Source organism: Carassius auratus, unplaced genomic scaffold (assembly GCF_003368295.1).
Source record: "Carassius auratus strain Wakin unplaced genomic scaffold, ASM336829v1 scaf_tig00016366, whole genome shotgun sequence".
Taxonomy (NCBI): Eukaryota; Metazoa; Chordata; class Actinopteri; order Cypriniformes; family Cyprinidae; genus Carassius; species Carassius auratus.
The window spans coordinates 62,991-80,057 of record NW_020524669.1 but is presented as its reverse complement, the minus strand read 5'-3'; the positions used below and the strand labels follow the sequence as shown (position 1 = coordinate 80,057).

At 38.6% G+C, this 17,067-nt stretch overlaps 2 pseudogenes; one reads left to right on the top strand and one right to left on the bottom strand.

Annotated features, from left to right (window-relative positions):
- The first annotated feature begins 2,065 nt into the window (after positions 1-2,065).
- On the top strand, positions 2,066-6,174 carry LOC113075090 (tektin-4-like; annotated as a pseudogene).
- Positions 6,175-6,587: 413 nt separating this feature from the next.
- Positions 6,588-16,779, bottom strand: LOC113075109 (zinc finger protein 850-like; annotated as a pseudogene).
- Between the last annotated feature and the right edge of the window lie 288 nt (positions 16,780-17,067).

The following is a 17,067-nucleotide window of genomic DNA, read 5'->3' as shown; positions in this document are numbered from 1 at the left end:
TATAAATAAAGATTGTTCTTTATTAAAGTTACAAAAGCTTTTTAATCAAGAGTAGTGAGTAATTTCTTAGTTGTTGCTGTTCGATTAATATAAAGACTGTCACTTTAAGAGAATGCACTGATCCAGTAGGCCTACGTTCAGCCGGCTGTAGGATACTTACCAAGACCAGGGGGCAGGGTTTCATATTTTATTGAATCATCCCTGGGCGCTGCCATTGATTAGCGGACCCCCAGCTGCTGTTAGCATTCCATTGACTCCCATTCATTTTGGCGTCACTTTGACAGCGAATAACTTTACATCTGAGGTGTTTAAAGACCCCATTTGTCCATTAGTTATTTCTAAAGAAACACGAAAATGTATAAAAGGCTCCATTACCTTCTATCTAACGTTGTGGCCCTGTAGAAGCAGTTTTTGTAAAAATAGGCTAACGATTGCGTCATAAGCCTTGACTCTCTGTCGCACAGTAGAGAAATTACCGCATGGACAGGAGGAGAAGCTCGCAGGCAATCTTTTACTGTCTCTATGAGGCTATCAGGGCAACGTGGAGGCATGAAGTCAAGGGAGAAGCCCATAGAGAGTCCATAAAAGCAACGGAACAAAATTATTCAACAACGTCTGCAAGATTCGGTGGGTGATTCAGATATCACTTGGCACAGCGATTAGAAGACTTACAACTGTCAGACAGGTTGCTCACGTGACCTCTATGTCATCAAGCTCAGTTGAGTCTGCACAGTACGCTCGACCATAGACAGTAAAAGAAATGGAAACAGCGACCCCATTGGAACTCAATTGAGACAAGTGAAGCCCATTTTTAGTGTTTTTTAGCACTTCCGTTTCTGAAACGCAGACTCAAACGAAGCTTGACGACGTCAGCAACCTGTCTGACAGATGTAAATCTTCTAGTAGCTGTGCGTGCAAACTGCCATCGTTAATCTTGCAGAGACGGCGAGCTTGAGCTGGGAGTTCTCTGTCGTGAGTGAGCAGGAGTAAGTATTATGATTAATTATTTTGTATAGTATTTTAAAATGCAACGCCAGTACGCCATATTAAGTTAATTGCCTGCGAGCTTCTCCTCCTGTCTTTACGGTAATGCGACAGAGAGACGAGTGGTTATGACGCAATCGTTAGCCTATTTTTACAAAAACTGTTTCTACGGGGCCATAATGTAACATAGAAGGTAATGGAGCCCTTTATACATTGTCGTGTATCTTTAGAAATAAATAATGGACAAATGGAGTCTTTAAATGCCTCAGATGTAAAGTTATTCGCTGTCAAAGTGACGCCGAAATAAATGGGAGTCAATGGGAATGCTAACGCAAGTGAAGTTCTGCTAAAAGATGGCGGCAAGCGGCCGAATTCAACTTCCGGTCGCCTATTTGTACCTGTTTCCTTATTAGTCAATTTTTTTAAGGATGTGTTATTTGGTTCTTATAACTCTGACAAAAAATCTGAAAGACAAGTATTTTCTTGTAAATCTTTTTATTTTTCTAGCCAAGTTTTCTGCTCACAAGTGTAAATTTTTTCTGTCAAACCTCTTTTTATTGTCTTTTGCAATGACCTTAAATATTATTTGAGTACTATATCTTCTTCCAACAATGCCAAAGCTTTAAAATCAGTTACATTATGTACAAAGTATAATATTTATGCTTTTTTATAATGAAAACAAAAGGGAATCAAGGCATGTCTATCTCTCTTGAATATATTTAAAGGATATGTTACCCCTGGCTAAATTATTATTATTATTTTGTAAATGTATTCTTTTTTATTTTGTTATAATTTTGTTTTACTCTTGTCTATTTTACTTGGTTTTTACTTTACTTGCTCTTTGTCTACTGTTTATAATTATATTATTTTTTATTTTTGTAGATGAAACTGTATTTGCTGTTATGTTTGTTAAAAAAAAAAAAAAAAAAGTACTAAGTCTAATTGTCTATAACTTTGGTTGAATCCCAAATCCAAGGTCTGTATCTGAATAGCAGGTTTCGAGTCAAAATAATAAAGACTGTTGAAACGTGAAACGTTGGAGCTCTCGCGTGCGTAACGCGTCCTAAGAAACCGTCGGTATCCAAGCAACGGAATACAAACATTCTGGGACTTAAACCAGCACAGCAACTACAGGCTGTTAAATACTTTAATCTACACCAAAATATGATGTCATCCCAAATTTTAGTGTCTCGCCCTTATTTTGACACGCGGGTAGCGGCGCAGAATGGCTCGCAGCCGCCGGTCACAAACCCGGAGACCGCCGTTAAAGAAAGCGTGTACGCGGGTACATCCGCCGGTCTGGCCACGGCGGGCTACCGGAGCGCCAAATACACCCCCGAGGAGTGGCTCGCCAATAACTCTGCTCTGTTAAACCGGTCCGTCGCGGACCGGGATCACGCGGAGAGGATTTGCACTGAGTCCAAAGCGCTGAAAGCGGAGACCGATGCCGGAACTTTACGCACGCAGACCGCGGGCACCAAACACCTGGGCAACCGGCTGCAGGACATCCACCGCTGGAGGTCCGAGCTGGAGCATCTCATCGAGCGGCTGGTCGCGGGAAACGGACCTGCTGACGGCCTCCAGGCGGCGGCTGGAGAAAGCACTGGACGCCACGGAGATTCCCTTCGCCATCGCCACTGATAACCTCACCTGCCGAGAGAGACGCTTCGGACCGGACCTGGTGGAGGACCAGGTGGAAGAAGAACTTCTTAAGGTAACTGAAGGACAATAAGATGGGAAAGTTTTATTTCCCCCCCAAATCAATAAATAAATATACACACACATACACACACACACACACACACACACACACACACAAATGATAATTGTGATTAATCGCATCCATGATACAAGCTTTTGTTTACATATATTATACATGTACTGTGTGTGTGTATTTATTTCTAAATTGTTTATATATATATATATATATATATATATATATATATATATTACACATATTTAAACTTATATATATTAAAATATAAGAATATTAATGTATAGATGTATATACACGTAAATATTTATATATGCATAATACTGTAAATATACACAGTGCACATACATTGTTATATACTTTAAATAAAAACTTTTATTTTGGGTGTGATTAATCATTTGACAGCACTAATACACACACACACACACACACCAAACATGTCTTCAACTCCCCACAAAGTGGACATTTTGCAAATGTTTTATGTTAAGAATATGATAAAGTTGTTTTTCTTTACTAATTAATAGAGAACAATAATAATACATAGGTCTATAACAATACAATTATTAGTAGTTGTAGAATCCTTAATTAATAAAATATTTAAAATAATATCTGACCATTATTGTTACTAGTAGCTGGCATAGTGAATAAGAAAGATGCCATTAAACACAAAATGAGTTCAATGTGTCAACAACCAATCCTGAAACCATTTTTTCAATGATTTCCAACAGGAAGTGGAGCTGATCAGAAGCATTCAGGCCTTGCTGAAAAAAAACTCTGGATCAAACTGTCGACCAGATAAGGCCAGTTGTCCAAATTATGGATCTCTCTTTAATTCTGTTCAAATTCTATACTATATTCTATACTATATCAGTGCAATAAATTCACATTTATATCTTACAAAGCATTCCTTAAGGCAATAGTACACCAGAAAAGTAACATTTGGTCAACATTTATAAGTGTTCAGCACACAATTGTAATTGATTTTGATTGGATTGCAGATTGAAGTCTTAAACCTGTCTGTGTCTGTCAGGCTGAACCGGGAGATGAAGCAGACTCTTGAGTTAGACTGGTCTGATAAACAGCATGCCTACAGTCTGGATGACCAGTGTGGACGCTTTAACAACAGGAGCACCGACACACAACGGCATCCCAGCTCAGCCATGCTGCAGGACCAGTGCGTGCCAAACCTCACCTCAGCTCAGTTGGAGTGACACAACTTTAATATTAAAGCGGATGATCAAGAACAAATTTTGACTCCACTGGGTGTCTGATAATGCATAACACTGCCAGCACTTTTAGATCGCAGCTGTTGTGGTGACAGCATCTCAGATGTGTTTCTGTGTAGGGTGTGCGATGAGGAGGTTTGGCGTAGGTTTACTCGGGATAACCTGCGTCTGGCGGAGAGAGAGGAGGTGGCGAGCCAGGCCTTGAGGCGGCTGATAGAGCGGGTCCTGCAGGAGACTTCTGAGGACCTACGGGCGCAGTGTGCTGCTGTTGATCAGGCCTTCAACCAGCGCTGCATGGAACTGAGCCAAGCCAAAACACAGCTGGAGCTGCACCTGGCTCAGGCAATACACGTTTACATTTACACAAGGCATCACATATGATTGAGTCTATATAATTTCATACAAGTAAACATATCGGGAGGTTAAAATTTAGTTTAAAGCAGTGGTTCTCTTCTCCATTCCTTGGGACCCACTGCTCTGCACATTTTGTATGTTTCTCTTATCTGACACACTTAGTTCAGCTCATGGATCTCTCTCTGAACTAGCTGATGATCTGAATCAGGTGCGTTTAATTAAGGGAGACATACAAAATGTGCAGAGCAGTGGGTCCCGAGGACTGGAGGAGAGAACCACTGGTTTAAAGGAAAAGTTCATGCAAAAATTAACATTTGTTCAAAAATGTAAGATTTGGAGGAATGTAGCATTGCATCACGTGCTCACCAATGGATCCTCTGCAGTGGATGGGTGCCGTCAGAATGAGAGTCCAAACATCTGATAAAAACATCACAGTAATCCACACCACTTCAAGTTTTAACTTTAAAACTATTGCTCCTAGCATGAGCGTATTTGTTTAGAACTGTTTTTGCTTGTAAATGGGGCTTGATCTGTGCATAATTCTCTCCTGATGAAAAACAAGGCAATTACTTTTCAACTTTAAAAAGCAATATTATTAATGTATGTCTGATATATTAGCTGTAATTGTAGGTATGGATTTGTTTCTTACAATCATTCAGCTTTTCACTTCATAAGACAATAACTGATGGACTGGAGTGCTGTGGATTATTTGTGGATTATAGTGATGTTTTTATAAGCTGTTTGAACTCTCATTCTGACGGCACCCATTCACTGCAGACGTGCAGAGGATCCATTGGTGAGCAAGAGCAACATGCAAATTTTTTTGTACTTATTCCTATAAAAAAAAAAAAAACACACACACATCTATATTTTGGATGGAGTGAAGGTGAGTAAATCTTCAGCAAATTAAAAATTTTAGGTGAGCTTTTCCTTTAATATGTCTGTGTAATAGATTCTAGAGCAGATTGGGGCTCAGGAGAGGAATATCTCATACCTGCAGCAAGCTGTGTATGATAAAGAAGCTCCTCTCAGAGTGGCTCAATCTAGACTGCATTACCGAACCTTCAGACCCAACATGGAGCAGTGCCGAGACCAGCCTCAGCTCAGGTGCATAAACACACATGCATACACACACTCAGTCTCCTAATCCACATATACCCATCTGATGTGTGTGTGTTTGTGTAGTTTGTTAGGTGAGGTGTCAGAGCTCAACAGTACAGTAGCAGCCCTACAGCAGCAGCTGTATGAAGCACGCAAATCTTTGTCGGACCTGGAAGAAAGCAGACTGTCCCTGGAGAAAGACATCTCTTGCAAAACAAACTCCCTCCTCATCGACCGAGAGAAGTGTATGATGCACCGCACACGCTACCCTTCTGTCACAGTGCTGTCTGGATACTGATACAGTGTCATAATATCCACTTCTGAAGAGGAGGTCTGGTGTCATTAGACAGTCACTTCCAGTGGCATGTAATGTGTGTGCATTTCCTCAGTGTGTGTTGTTCATGGTTTTTTAATGCAGTGGTTATGTCTATCCTCTGGTTTTAAAGAAGAATATTTTGGGAAAAATGTAAAGCAAACATTTTAGTTTTAAATGATACATAATACGCTGAAATGGTCTAGTGTGTACCGTTTATTTGAGATTGATATGTTTTCTCTGTACTGTATGAAATAAGTAGACTTAATTAAACATGAACTATAATAAGATTTTAGGCGAACACAAATTCATAAATAATGAGACCATTCAAAATGAAAATGTCTGTCCTCATTTACACACCCTCATATCATTTAAAGCCTATATGACTTTATTTCTTATGCAGAACTCAAATAAATTATGATTCTAAAGAATGTTTCAACTGTTTTTTGCCCAAAGAATAAAAAAATCAACAATGTCCAAAACGACGCTGTATGACTTTTATTTAAACTATGACATATGAAAACTATTATTACTGTATTATTGTTAAGTAAATTTTTGTTAAGTAAGTCATTACAATGACATAATTAAATATTTCTAAAATTGTGAAATCTGCGAAAAGACAACTGGAATCTGTATCGAAATACTTATTTTAGCCCAAAGACCATCTGATGCAAATACAGACAAAACTGAAAAGCACTTTCTCTATTTAAGTAAAAAAAACTGACTGTATGGTTTTATTCAGATTACACGAGAAACAATTTCATCAGTCCGTGTTTTCAAAGTATATTAATACAGTTAGCGCTTTTGTATAATCAGTGTTATCAGTTCTTTAAAACAGTTTGTGCTTTTTACCTCAAGTCAAGTCACGAAATCATTGAAGCGACGCTGGCATGTTGGTACCACAGACTGTATTCACAGATCATTGAATCTTAAATGAAATCTATACGGCATCAGAAAAAACTGAAGGAATTAATACAAATGAAAGCTATATATGAGGTAGAAATGATTGGATTTAGCTGCTTCTATTTACAATGTGTTTTTATTGGCATCCATTGGTCTCTTATCAGTCCTGGCCTCCTAATCTTTCAAGTAGTTTTGACTAATCACTCTCCTCCGTTAGCTGGTGGGTGTCCTGGTACGCTATGACTGACTACATTATCTGGATGGATGAAGCACACAGGTGGTGGTAGAGGAGACTCCTCCAATCTGTTGGAAGTTTTCTCTACAGTGTGAATTCTCATGTGACTTTTAAGGCTTTGTTTCACTGTGAAACTCTTCCCACATTCAGAGCAGATAAAAGGCTTCTCTCCGGTGTGAAATCTTTTGTGAATCTGAAGGTGTCCTTGTTGCATGAAACTCTTTCCACACTCAGAGCAGGTGAATGGTTTCTCTCCAGTGTGAATTCTCTTGTGTCTCTCAAGGCCTTGTTTCACTGTGAAACTCATCATACAATAAGAGCAGCTGAAAGGCTTCTCTCCAGTGTGAATTTTCATGTGCCTCTCAAGAGAAATGTTCATCGTGAAACCCTTTCCACACACACAGCAGACGAAAGGCTTCTCTCCAGTGTGAATTCGCATGTGGTTTTGAAGGTGTCCTTGCTGAATGAAACGCTTTCCACATTCAGAGCAAGTGAAATTCTTCTCTCCAATGTGAATTCTTAGGTGTCTCTTAAGGCCTTGTTTCACTGTGAAACTCTTTCCACATTCAGAGCAGGCGAAAGATTTCTCTCTGGTGTGAATGGTTATGTGACTTTTAAGTTGTCCGTGTTCTGTGAAGCTCTTTCCGCACTGAGGGCAGGTGTAAGGCTTCTCTTCTGTGTGAATGCTCATGTGTCTCCTAAGGTTTCTGTTCACTGTGAAACTCTTTCCACACTCAGAGCAGGTGAAAGGCTTTACTCCAGTGTGAATTCCCATGTGACTTTCAAGGTGGCCTTGTTCCATGAAACTCTTTCCACATTGGGTGCAGGTGAATGGTTTCTCTGCAGTGTGAATTCTCAAGTGTCTCTTCAGGCTCCGGTTCACTGTAAAACTCTTTCCACACTCAGAACAGCTGAATGGTTTCTCTCCAGTGTGAATTCTCATATGAATATTAAGCTTTTGTTTCTCTATGAAGCTTATCCCACACTCAGAGCAGCTGAAAGGCTTCTCTCCAGTGTGAATTCTCATGTGTCTCTCAAGGCCATGCTTCAGCGGGAAACTCTTCATACAATACGGACAGACAAAAGGCTTGTCTCCAGTATGAACGCTCATGTGAATTTGAAGTTGCCCTTGTTGAATGAAACTCTTTCCACACTGAAAGCAGCTGAAAGGTTTCTCTCCAGTGTGAACTCTCATGTGACTGTCAAGCGTACTTTTCACTGTGAAACACTTTCCGCACTGAGTGCAAGTGAAAGGTTTCTCTCCAGTGTGAATTCTCATGTGACATTTCAACTGTCCTTGTTGTGTGAAACTCTTTCCACATTGAGGACAAGTGAAAGGCTTCTCCCCAGATGAATCCTCATGTGGATTATAAGTTGTCGTTGTTCCATGAAACTGCTTCCACACTCCGTGCAAGTGTAAGGTTTCTCTCCAGTGTGAATTCTCATGTGATTCTCAAGGTGTTGTTTCACCGTGTAACGCTTTGCACAATGGGTACATCCGAAAGGTTTCTCTCCAGTGTGAATGCTCATGTGTCTCTTAAGGCTCCTGTTTACTCTAAAACTCTTTCCACATTGAGGGCAGCTGAAAGGTTTCTCTCCGGTGTGAATCCTAATGTGTATTTTAAGCTTTTGTTTCTCTATGAAGCTCATCCCACACTCGGAGCAGGTAAAAGGCTTCTCTCCGGTGTGAATTCTCATGTGTCTCTCAAGGCTTTGTTTAAATGTGAAGCTCTTTCCACACTGAGTGCAGATGAAAGGCTGTTCTCCCGTGTGATTTCTCATGTGAATATTAAGTTTTTGTTTCTCTATGAAACTCATCCCACATTCAGAGCAGGAAAAAGGTTTCTCTCCTGTATGAATTCTGATGTGCCTCTCGAGGCTTTGTTTGAATATGAATGTTTTTCCACACTGAGGGCAGATGAATGGCTTCTCTCCAGTGTGAATGCCTATGTGCTGCTTAAAGTTTGCTTGTTGAATGAAATGCATCTCATGCTGATGGCATGTGACAGGATCTTCTTTCAGTTCCTTGAGATCTAAAATAAACATTAAAGGATCAATGTCAAAAATCAATTCATGGGCAATAAATTTGAGACATTAGCTGTACAGTAATGGTCGTTAATAGATGTGCACCCCAAACAATAAAGTAAAATTAACAGAATAAGTATATATAATAACGTTTACACAGCTTGTGAATGCTAGAGCTTGGGATGGACATTAGTACTCAAGTAACTGAAATAAGAATAATTTATTGTGGTGCCATATTCAACACACAAAATTTTTATTTTTATTTTATTATATTGATAATATGTTATATAATAATACAATATAATGTTTAATGTGGTGTTATAATATTATTAGATTTTTTTTAATTGGAACATTTTTTGTTGAATCACTTTTGTAAAATTGAGCATTATGTGCATAGACATTTAATGATACTGTACATGATGTCAAAAAAAAAAAAAAAACATGGCCCACTTTAACCGATTTTGCCCATTTCTTATTATATTTACGCTTAGTTAATTTTACCAGAAAATAATGAATCATCTTAATTATCAAATTATCTGATCTAAAAATCGCATTAAGTTATTAAGCTTCTCCGGTTTAAATTTCAGTTAATTCTTTTTTAAATATACTTGGTCTATATTGTATTCCCAGTTATTGCGGACACTTAAACATCTGGAGCAGCCTAACGATGTTTCTTATTCGGCAGACGTCCTTTGATCACTTTTCATTAGTCACGATCAACAATTAATATAACAAACATAATACTTTAACTTGTTTAATTCATTACTTACACTGCCTTTTGTTCTTGCAGTCTTGTATTGGCGAGGACTGGCATGTTTTCGTCTGCACATCTGGAGTCTCTGCTGTCTGACTGTTTTCATGCTGCTCCATCTTTATCACCAGGAAATGTTCGAAGCCGCTTATTCCATCAGTCTCCATCAACCAGGTTTCGTTCACTCTATTCTCTAATGGCTATTCTGCAGCCAAAGTGGATTCGGGTTTAAAATCACTACTTTGTTTTCTCCTTAAATAAGCGTAAAAACGAATGCGAATCAGTCGTGCGCGTATCAAACTGGTCAAGTCACGTGATTTTAACACAGAGGCCTCGTTGCGTCACATACAGGACCGAGACGCGTGATATTTCGATGGTTCACCGCTAGGGGCGATGATCTGCTGTCCCTGCCCTGTTTCTGGATCGAGTAACAGATTGGAGAAGAATATATTTGGGACACAAAGACGTAAGAACAAAGTAATATGGAATTTATTAAAAAGTAAGTTATTTACAGGTTTTAATACACCTTCAAAATTAAAACAGTAAAATTTGCAAAGTATATATTAAAAAAAAATTCTGTAGTTATCTTAAATGGCCAATTCTACCTAAAATGGAGGATAATCAGTTTAGGATATTAATGAGTATCCAGCTGCCAAAATGTGTTGGAAAAGTTTATGTTTTGACGTAGATCTTTGTGGAGAAAATACAGTTATTCTCATTGTTTGGGTCATTCCACAAAATCGGTGCCTTTTGCATCCCTAAGAATAATCAAAACATTGATTTAATATAACAAGAAATAAATTTGCAATTTAAAAGCATTTCAATACTATGTACACTTTCATCAATATTACATAGTTCAATAACGTATTATATTAAATGATCTAAATAGCATTTATGCTGATAGGGGTAAGTTTTATGGGCTGTCCTTCAAAGGGATTATTTTTTTTCAGAAGGGCTTTTAATTTTCAAAATGAAGGCAAAACTATATATATATATATATATATATATATGAAAAAACAAATTTGCATATTGTTTTAAATATAGTCTCATTGTTAAGCAATGTTTTTGGCATAAATATGCATTTTCTGATTTCATGTCAGCCCTGTTACCTTCATGAAAAACCCTTGTAAAATAATGTACATTCAAGTGACATCACTTCTAGGAGGTTACATCATCTGTCAAACAGGATTCCTACATTTAAAACACAAGCATATTTCTCTCTATGCAAGAACTTATGTTTATTCGACATATCAAGCAGGTGCGGTTGAGATTTATTTACCATATTTCAGGGGTGTATTTTTTTTATTATTTTTTTTACGACCGTCCCTTTTAGTGGTTCCCTTTTCTTTTTTTGTCTATCATATTAAAAAAAAAAAATACTAACTGAGACTTGTCATAGCACTTCTATACTGTTGTTGTTCTCTTGTTGATCTGATTGACTCTATTGTTCTCATTTGTAAGTTGCTTTGGATAAAAGCGTCTGCTGAATGTTTAAATGTAAATTTAAAATGTGTAATGTGCAGCACTAAGATGAAATGGTCAGATCCCCCAAACCTCAATGGTGTTTGCCAGACAGAAGAACTCTGTGGGTTAATTTAAGCATTATACATAGATTTTTAGTCATAATCTTGGTGAAGTACCATTAAATGTAATGCGTTTGTGTAATGTTTTGTTTTACAAACAAACATGGTAGTAGAATTCCTTGTTGGTTAACTTGTGCATGAGGCTGTTATATTGGTAGAACCCGTTTAGTTTAAACTGGTCCACCATCATATTCGTGCTTATATTTTGTAAATAACTACAACTAAATGTGTTTAATATAAATTATTAATAATGTTAATGTAGGCTGCATTTTACTTTATAATCATATTTCAAACCTGAGACTGCAAGGTAAGACACCTACCACCAGTTTCACAGACAAGATTTAAGCCTAGTCCCAGACTAAAATGTAAATCTGAGCTGTTTCAGCAGAAAGAAACTTGCACTGATTGAGCTTAAAATATAACAATGCATTTGTTTTGTCTCAAGAGGCATGCTTACGAAAAATTATTTAAATGTCCTAATTGAACTATGGACTAATCCAGGCTTAGTCTAAACACTGTATGTGAAACCAGACCTTAGAGTTTTGTGATATAAGGTCACCATGAAATCTAAATTGACTAGTATTAATTTTTATGGAATAAAGCAGTGTATACTATCCATAAGCATCATCCCAAAAGTCCTACCATGCATTTTTGGTACAAATGAACAGAGACATTTGCTTGTTAAGAGTGGGGGAGTAAACGTGGCATCCTGACCAAATTGTCCAATTGGTTTCATATCAGTCCTGGTCTCCTAATCAAACAAACTGACTACATCACTCTCCTCTGATAGCAGGCAGATGTACTAGTACGCTATGACTGCTATCACTTCATTTGGACTGATGCTGTACACAAGTGACGGTAGAGATTTCCCCTTCTCTATCAATAAGCTTCTCTCCAGTGTGAGTTTTTATGTGACGTTTAAGATGTTTATGTTGCGTGAAGCTCTTTGGACACTGGGGGCAGGTGAAAGGCCTCTCTCCAGTGTGAATTTTCAAGTGGTTCATAAGGCTTTGTTTGACTGTGAAACTCTTTCCACACTCGGAGCAAGTGAAAGGTTTCTCTCCAGTGTGAATTCTCATGTGATTCATAAGGCTTTGTTTAACTGTGAAACTCTTTCCACACTCGGAGCAGGTGAAAGGGTTTTCTCCAGTGTGAACTCTCATGTGACTCTCAAGGCTTTGCTGCACTTTGTAACTCTTTCCACATTGAGAGCAGGTAAAAGGCTTCTCATCAGTGTGACTTCTCATGTGAATGTCAAGGTTTTGTTTCATTGTGAAACTTTTTCCACACTGAGAGCAGGAAAAAGGTTTCTCTCCAGAGTGAATTCTCATGTGAATATCAAGGTTTTGTTTCACTGTGAAACTTTTTGGACACTTAGAACATATAAAAGGCCTCTCTCCTGAGTGATTTCTCATGTGATAGCTAAGCTTGGGTTTACTCGTGAAACCCTTTCCACACTCAGAGCAGGTGAAAGGCTTCTTTCCAGTGTGAATGGTCATGTGACTCTCGAGGCTTTGTTTCACTGTGAATCTCTTTCCACACTGAGGGCACAAGAAAGGCTTCACTCCAGTGTGAACTCTCATATGTCTTGCAAGGTTAAGTTTTACTGTAAAACTCTTTCTACACTGAGAGCAGGAAAAAGGTCTCTGCCCCGAGTGAATTCTCATGTGAATATCAAGGCGTTGTTTTATTGTGAAACGCTTTCCACATTCAGGGCAAATGAAAGGCTTCTCTCCAGTGTGAGTCCACATGTGATGTTTAAGACTTTGATGTTGTGTGAATCTCATCCCACAGATGGAGCAGGTGAAAGGTTTCTCTCCAATGTGAATTCTTAAGTGACTTTTAAGACACTGTTTTGCTGTGAAACCCTTTCCACACTGAGGGCAGACGAACGGCCTCTCTCCGGTGTGAACTCTTATGTGACTCTCAAGGCTTTCTTGCAATTTGTAACTTTTTCCACACTGAGGACAGGTGAAAGGCTTCTCACCAGTGTGAGTTTTTATGTGACGTTTAAGGTATCCTTGTGTTATGAAGTTCTTTCCACACTCAGAGCAGGTGAAAGGTTTTTCTCCAGTGTGAATTCTAATGTGACTTTTAAGGCTTTGTTTCGATGTGAAACTAGTTTGACATTGAGGGCAAGTGAAAGGTTTCTCTCCAGTGTGACTTCTCATGTGACTTTTAATCTGACCTTGTTGCGTGAAACACTTTCCACACTCTGTGCAACTGAATGGTTTCTCTCCAGTGTGAATCCTTAAATGAGCCTCGAGCCTGTGTTGCACCGGGAAACTCTTTCCACACTGTGGACAGACGAACAGTTTCTCTTCTGTGTGAATTCTCGTGTGCTGCTCAAGACTTGCTTGATCCAAAAAATCCATCCCACATTCATGGCAAGTGACAAAATCTTCTTTCACTTCGATCTGACCTAAAATAAACATTAAAAGATCAATGTCAAACATCAATTCGAAGACAACAAAGGTGGTATTTTGAGCCAAATGTATAGATTTGCGACCCAATTTAATAGCAGAATGCAACAGAGGTCATTGTTTAGGCACAGACATGTTTTTCCTGAACTGCAATTCGATATATATAACGCAAGCAGCCGAGATTTGTAAACTTATTGTTGCCCATGACTGAAAGAAACCAGTCGAATGATTTTAATAGTTGGTGCCCTAATGCTGTGTTCACACCATATGCGAAAAGAGTGTCAAATTTGCATCTACCGCGTATAGTTTGTCGCTTCAGCATTTTGAATGCATTCGCGCGTTTAGAGCAAAATAGACGTTTGAAGGGAAATTGACGTGCGTCTGAGGCGAAATCCGTGGTTGGCGGTTGTCTGTTTGCAAGATGGCTGATGTTGACCGAGCATTCATCGAGAGAGTTATCTCTTTGTATTTGCTCTTGCGAAAAGTAGCTGTATATCACTCGGGAAATATTTGTAAAAAACAGCGGGAAGGCCGCGGGTTGATAAACGTGTACGTGACTCAAAAGTGAAATGTGTATTTACAACTTACCAGGTTGCCCAATCTCCTCACCGACACTCATCCAATCAAGGTCTTTTATTATTCCTGTCTCTATAGAAATATGAACTTGTCATATAGCTCCGGGTGACTGCTCACTGACAATATCAGTCGTTCCTCCATGTTGAATGAGTGACTTCAGGCGGGCCTGCCGCTACAGCAGTAAGAAGGCTCCGGATTGGTTAACGCGGCATGAAGAGTTCAAATATTTCAACTCGGGTATCAGCCTCGAATTCGCGTCGAATGCATAAATGCACAAAAAGCACCATTCGCGGTAGACACACGTATCATGCTAGATGCTCCATTCGCTTCGCACGAATGAGCCGAATTCGCGTCTACCACGCCACGCTAAACGCCTCATTAACATTAAAATCATCCGCGCCAGACACTCTATTCGCATTTGGTGTGAACGAAGCATTAGAAACTTCATCAGTGTATGAGGGATGGGCGATATCTTATCATTTTCAATATGCCATTAAAAATTTTCCAAACATTAAGAATTAGTCTTTCCATGATAATAACGATAAAGTCTAGTTCTGTGTGCGAATGTGCGAAACATGATGGAAGGCTGAGGTGAAATTCAGGAGGAATATATCGGTAAATGAGGAGCTCCTACAGTCAGGAACTGGTTTGGACAGGGCTGTAACTTACAGTGGAATAAATTGAATAAATGTTCTAAAATAGCATGTGTGTGATACAGTTTTACATGTGTATGAGCCTGTTTAAAGTGAAAGTGACGTGACATTCAGCCAAGTATGGTGACCCATACTCAGAATTCGTGCTCTGCATTTAACCCATCCGAAGTGCACACACACAGAGCAGTGAACACACACACACTGTGAACACACACCCGGAGCAGTGGGCAGCCATTTATGCTGCAGCACCCGGGGAGCAGTTGGGGGTTCGATGCCTTGCTCAAGGGCACCTCAGTCGTGGTATTGAAGGTGGAGAGAGAACTGTTCATGCACTCCCCCCACCCACAATTCCTGCCGGCCCAAGACTCGAACTCACAACCCTTTGATTGTGAGTCCGACGCTCTAACCATTACCCCACGACTTTACAAACCTGTTTCTTCATCAAAAAAAATTCCGGTTTCTCAGCATTCAAGAGTCATCATAGTTGGGAAAACCTGAACAACAGTGAATGGGAGAGTACTATAAAAAATTTTTTTGCATATGCATTTGTATATATAATGTATATGGTGGCAGTACTGTTCTCAATTTTTGACTGCAGTGAAATAGATAACTTATAATATAGTAATATGTTTGCAGTCTTCATCTCGTTGCTAGGCTAATTGTTTTTGTACAAAATAATACAAACCAATCTTGTGCGAGTTTTAAATTATATACAGGTAAGATCATAAAATACATTTCAGTAAAGTTTTTGATGTCCTCCTATGTGTTTATTTCTTGAGTAGCCAGTAATGTAGGGATGCACCTTTATGGCATAATTAGTAAAGGGATGTTCTGTTTTTGGCCTTTATTTGTAAATTTTAATCAATAAATTTTAATATATAGTTGCTATGACAAATACCCCAAATACCAAATATGTAGCCTATGCATAAATCATTTGGCGCACGTAGTTTTCCATTTGTAAAAACAATTAAGATTCTTTGTAAGTGACATAATTAACTTACCATCTGTTTCATTCTTCTGCTCTCGCATAGGTGAGGACTGGCAGGTTTTCATCTTCACATCTGGTGTTTCTGTGGTCCGATGGTTTTCACGATTCTCCATCTTTATCACCAGGAAATGTTCTCCGTTTATTCTATAGATCGCTCAGTCAGTCGCGTTTGATTCTGTCAGTTTTGTATATAACCACACACGAATGTATTTGGTTTAAAACAAGCCTAGCGTTTGTTTATTTATGATCTCGAATGAAGCTTCGAAACGTTTAAGAATATTTTGCTTTGAATCAGTGGTTCAGTTCACGAATCAAACTAACCAAGTCACGTGGTTTCAGCAAACGAGTCTTCATCACTGCTTTGAAATGTCGACGGTTCTCCGCTAGACGGCGCTGATCTCGGGTCAGCTTTATTATGTAGGTTCAGTTTAAAGAAAAACACGCGTGTACAATGAAAAACTGAGTTATTTCATAATTAATGTTACTTATTAAGATTACACATAACAGATTACACGTTAATGAAAACATTTGTAATTGGTTTGAGAGGGTATCATGATCAGCCTTTTACATTACATAGGCTACTAATGATCTGTTTGTGATTGTGGCTGATTGATTTTGATGGCCGTGTGAAAATCTTTAGTGTATACTGAGTTTTCTCTTTGCTTCTTTACAGTTGGGCAATGAGGTATTTGTTAAGGGGACACTGCTGAAAAACAAAAAACAATAGACACCATAAATGAATTCTAAAGCTTTATAATGGGACTTGTGTTGGTTTTAACGGGAACTGTACCGGACCCTGGCTTCTGGTAATTGGTTGACTTGCTAAAACCACTAAATCCTAATGGAATATGTCCCAAAACACACTACAGGAAACCATTTGTTACTGGTTAAATGTTGGTATATGTAATGTTCCTGTGGCTCAGTGGTAGCATTACATAACAGAGGAAAAGATGATGGGTTCAGTTTTACTGGTAAATAATATAAAAAATGTATAGCCTGGATGCATAAGTCGCTTTTAAGCAAAGTGTCTGACAAATGTATACAGCCTAAATGTAGTGGAAACCATTAGAATGTCTGTGATGGTTCCTATTGTTTTGTTTTTTTTAGAATATAGAATATAATATAAAATATTGTGACATGACACCAATGTACTTTAACAGATCATCACTGAATGAAAACCAATAAATGATAAATTCATTTTAATAGGTGTGCATTGTCTCTTGATTGGTTCATTAAAT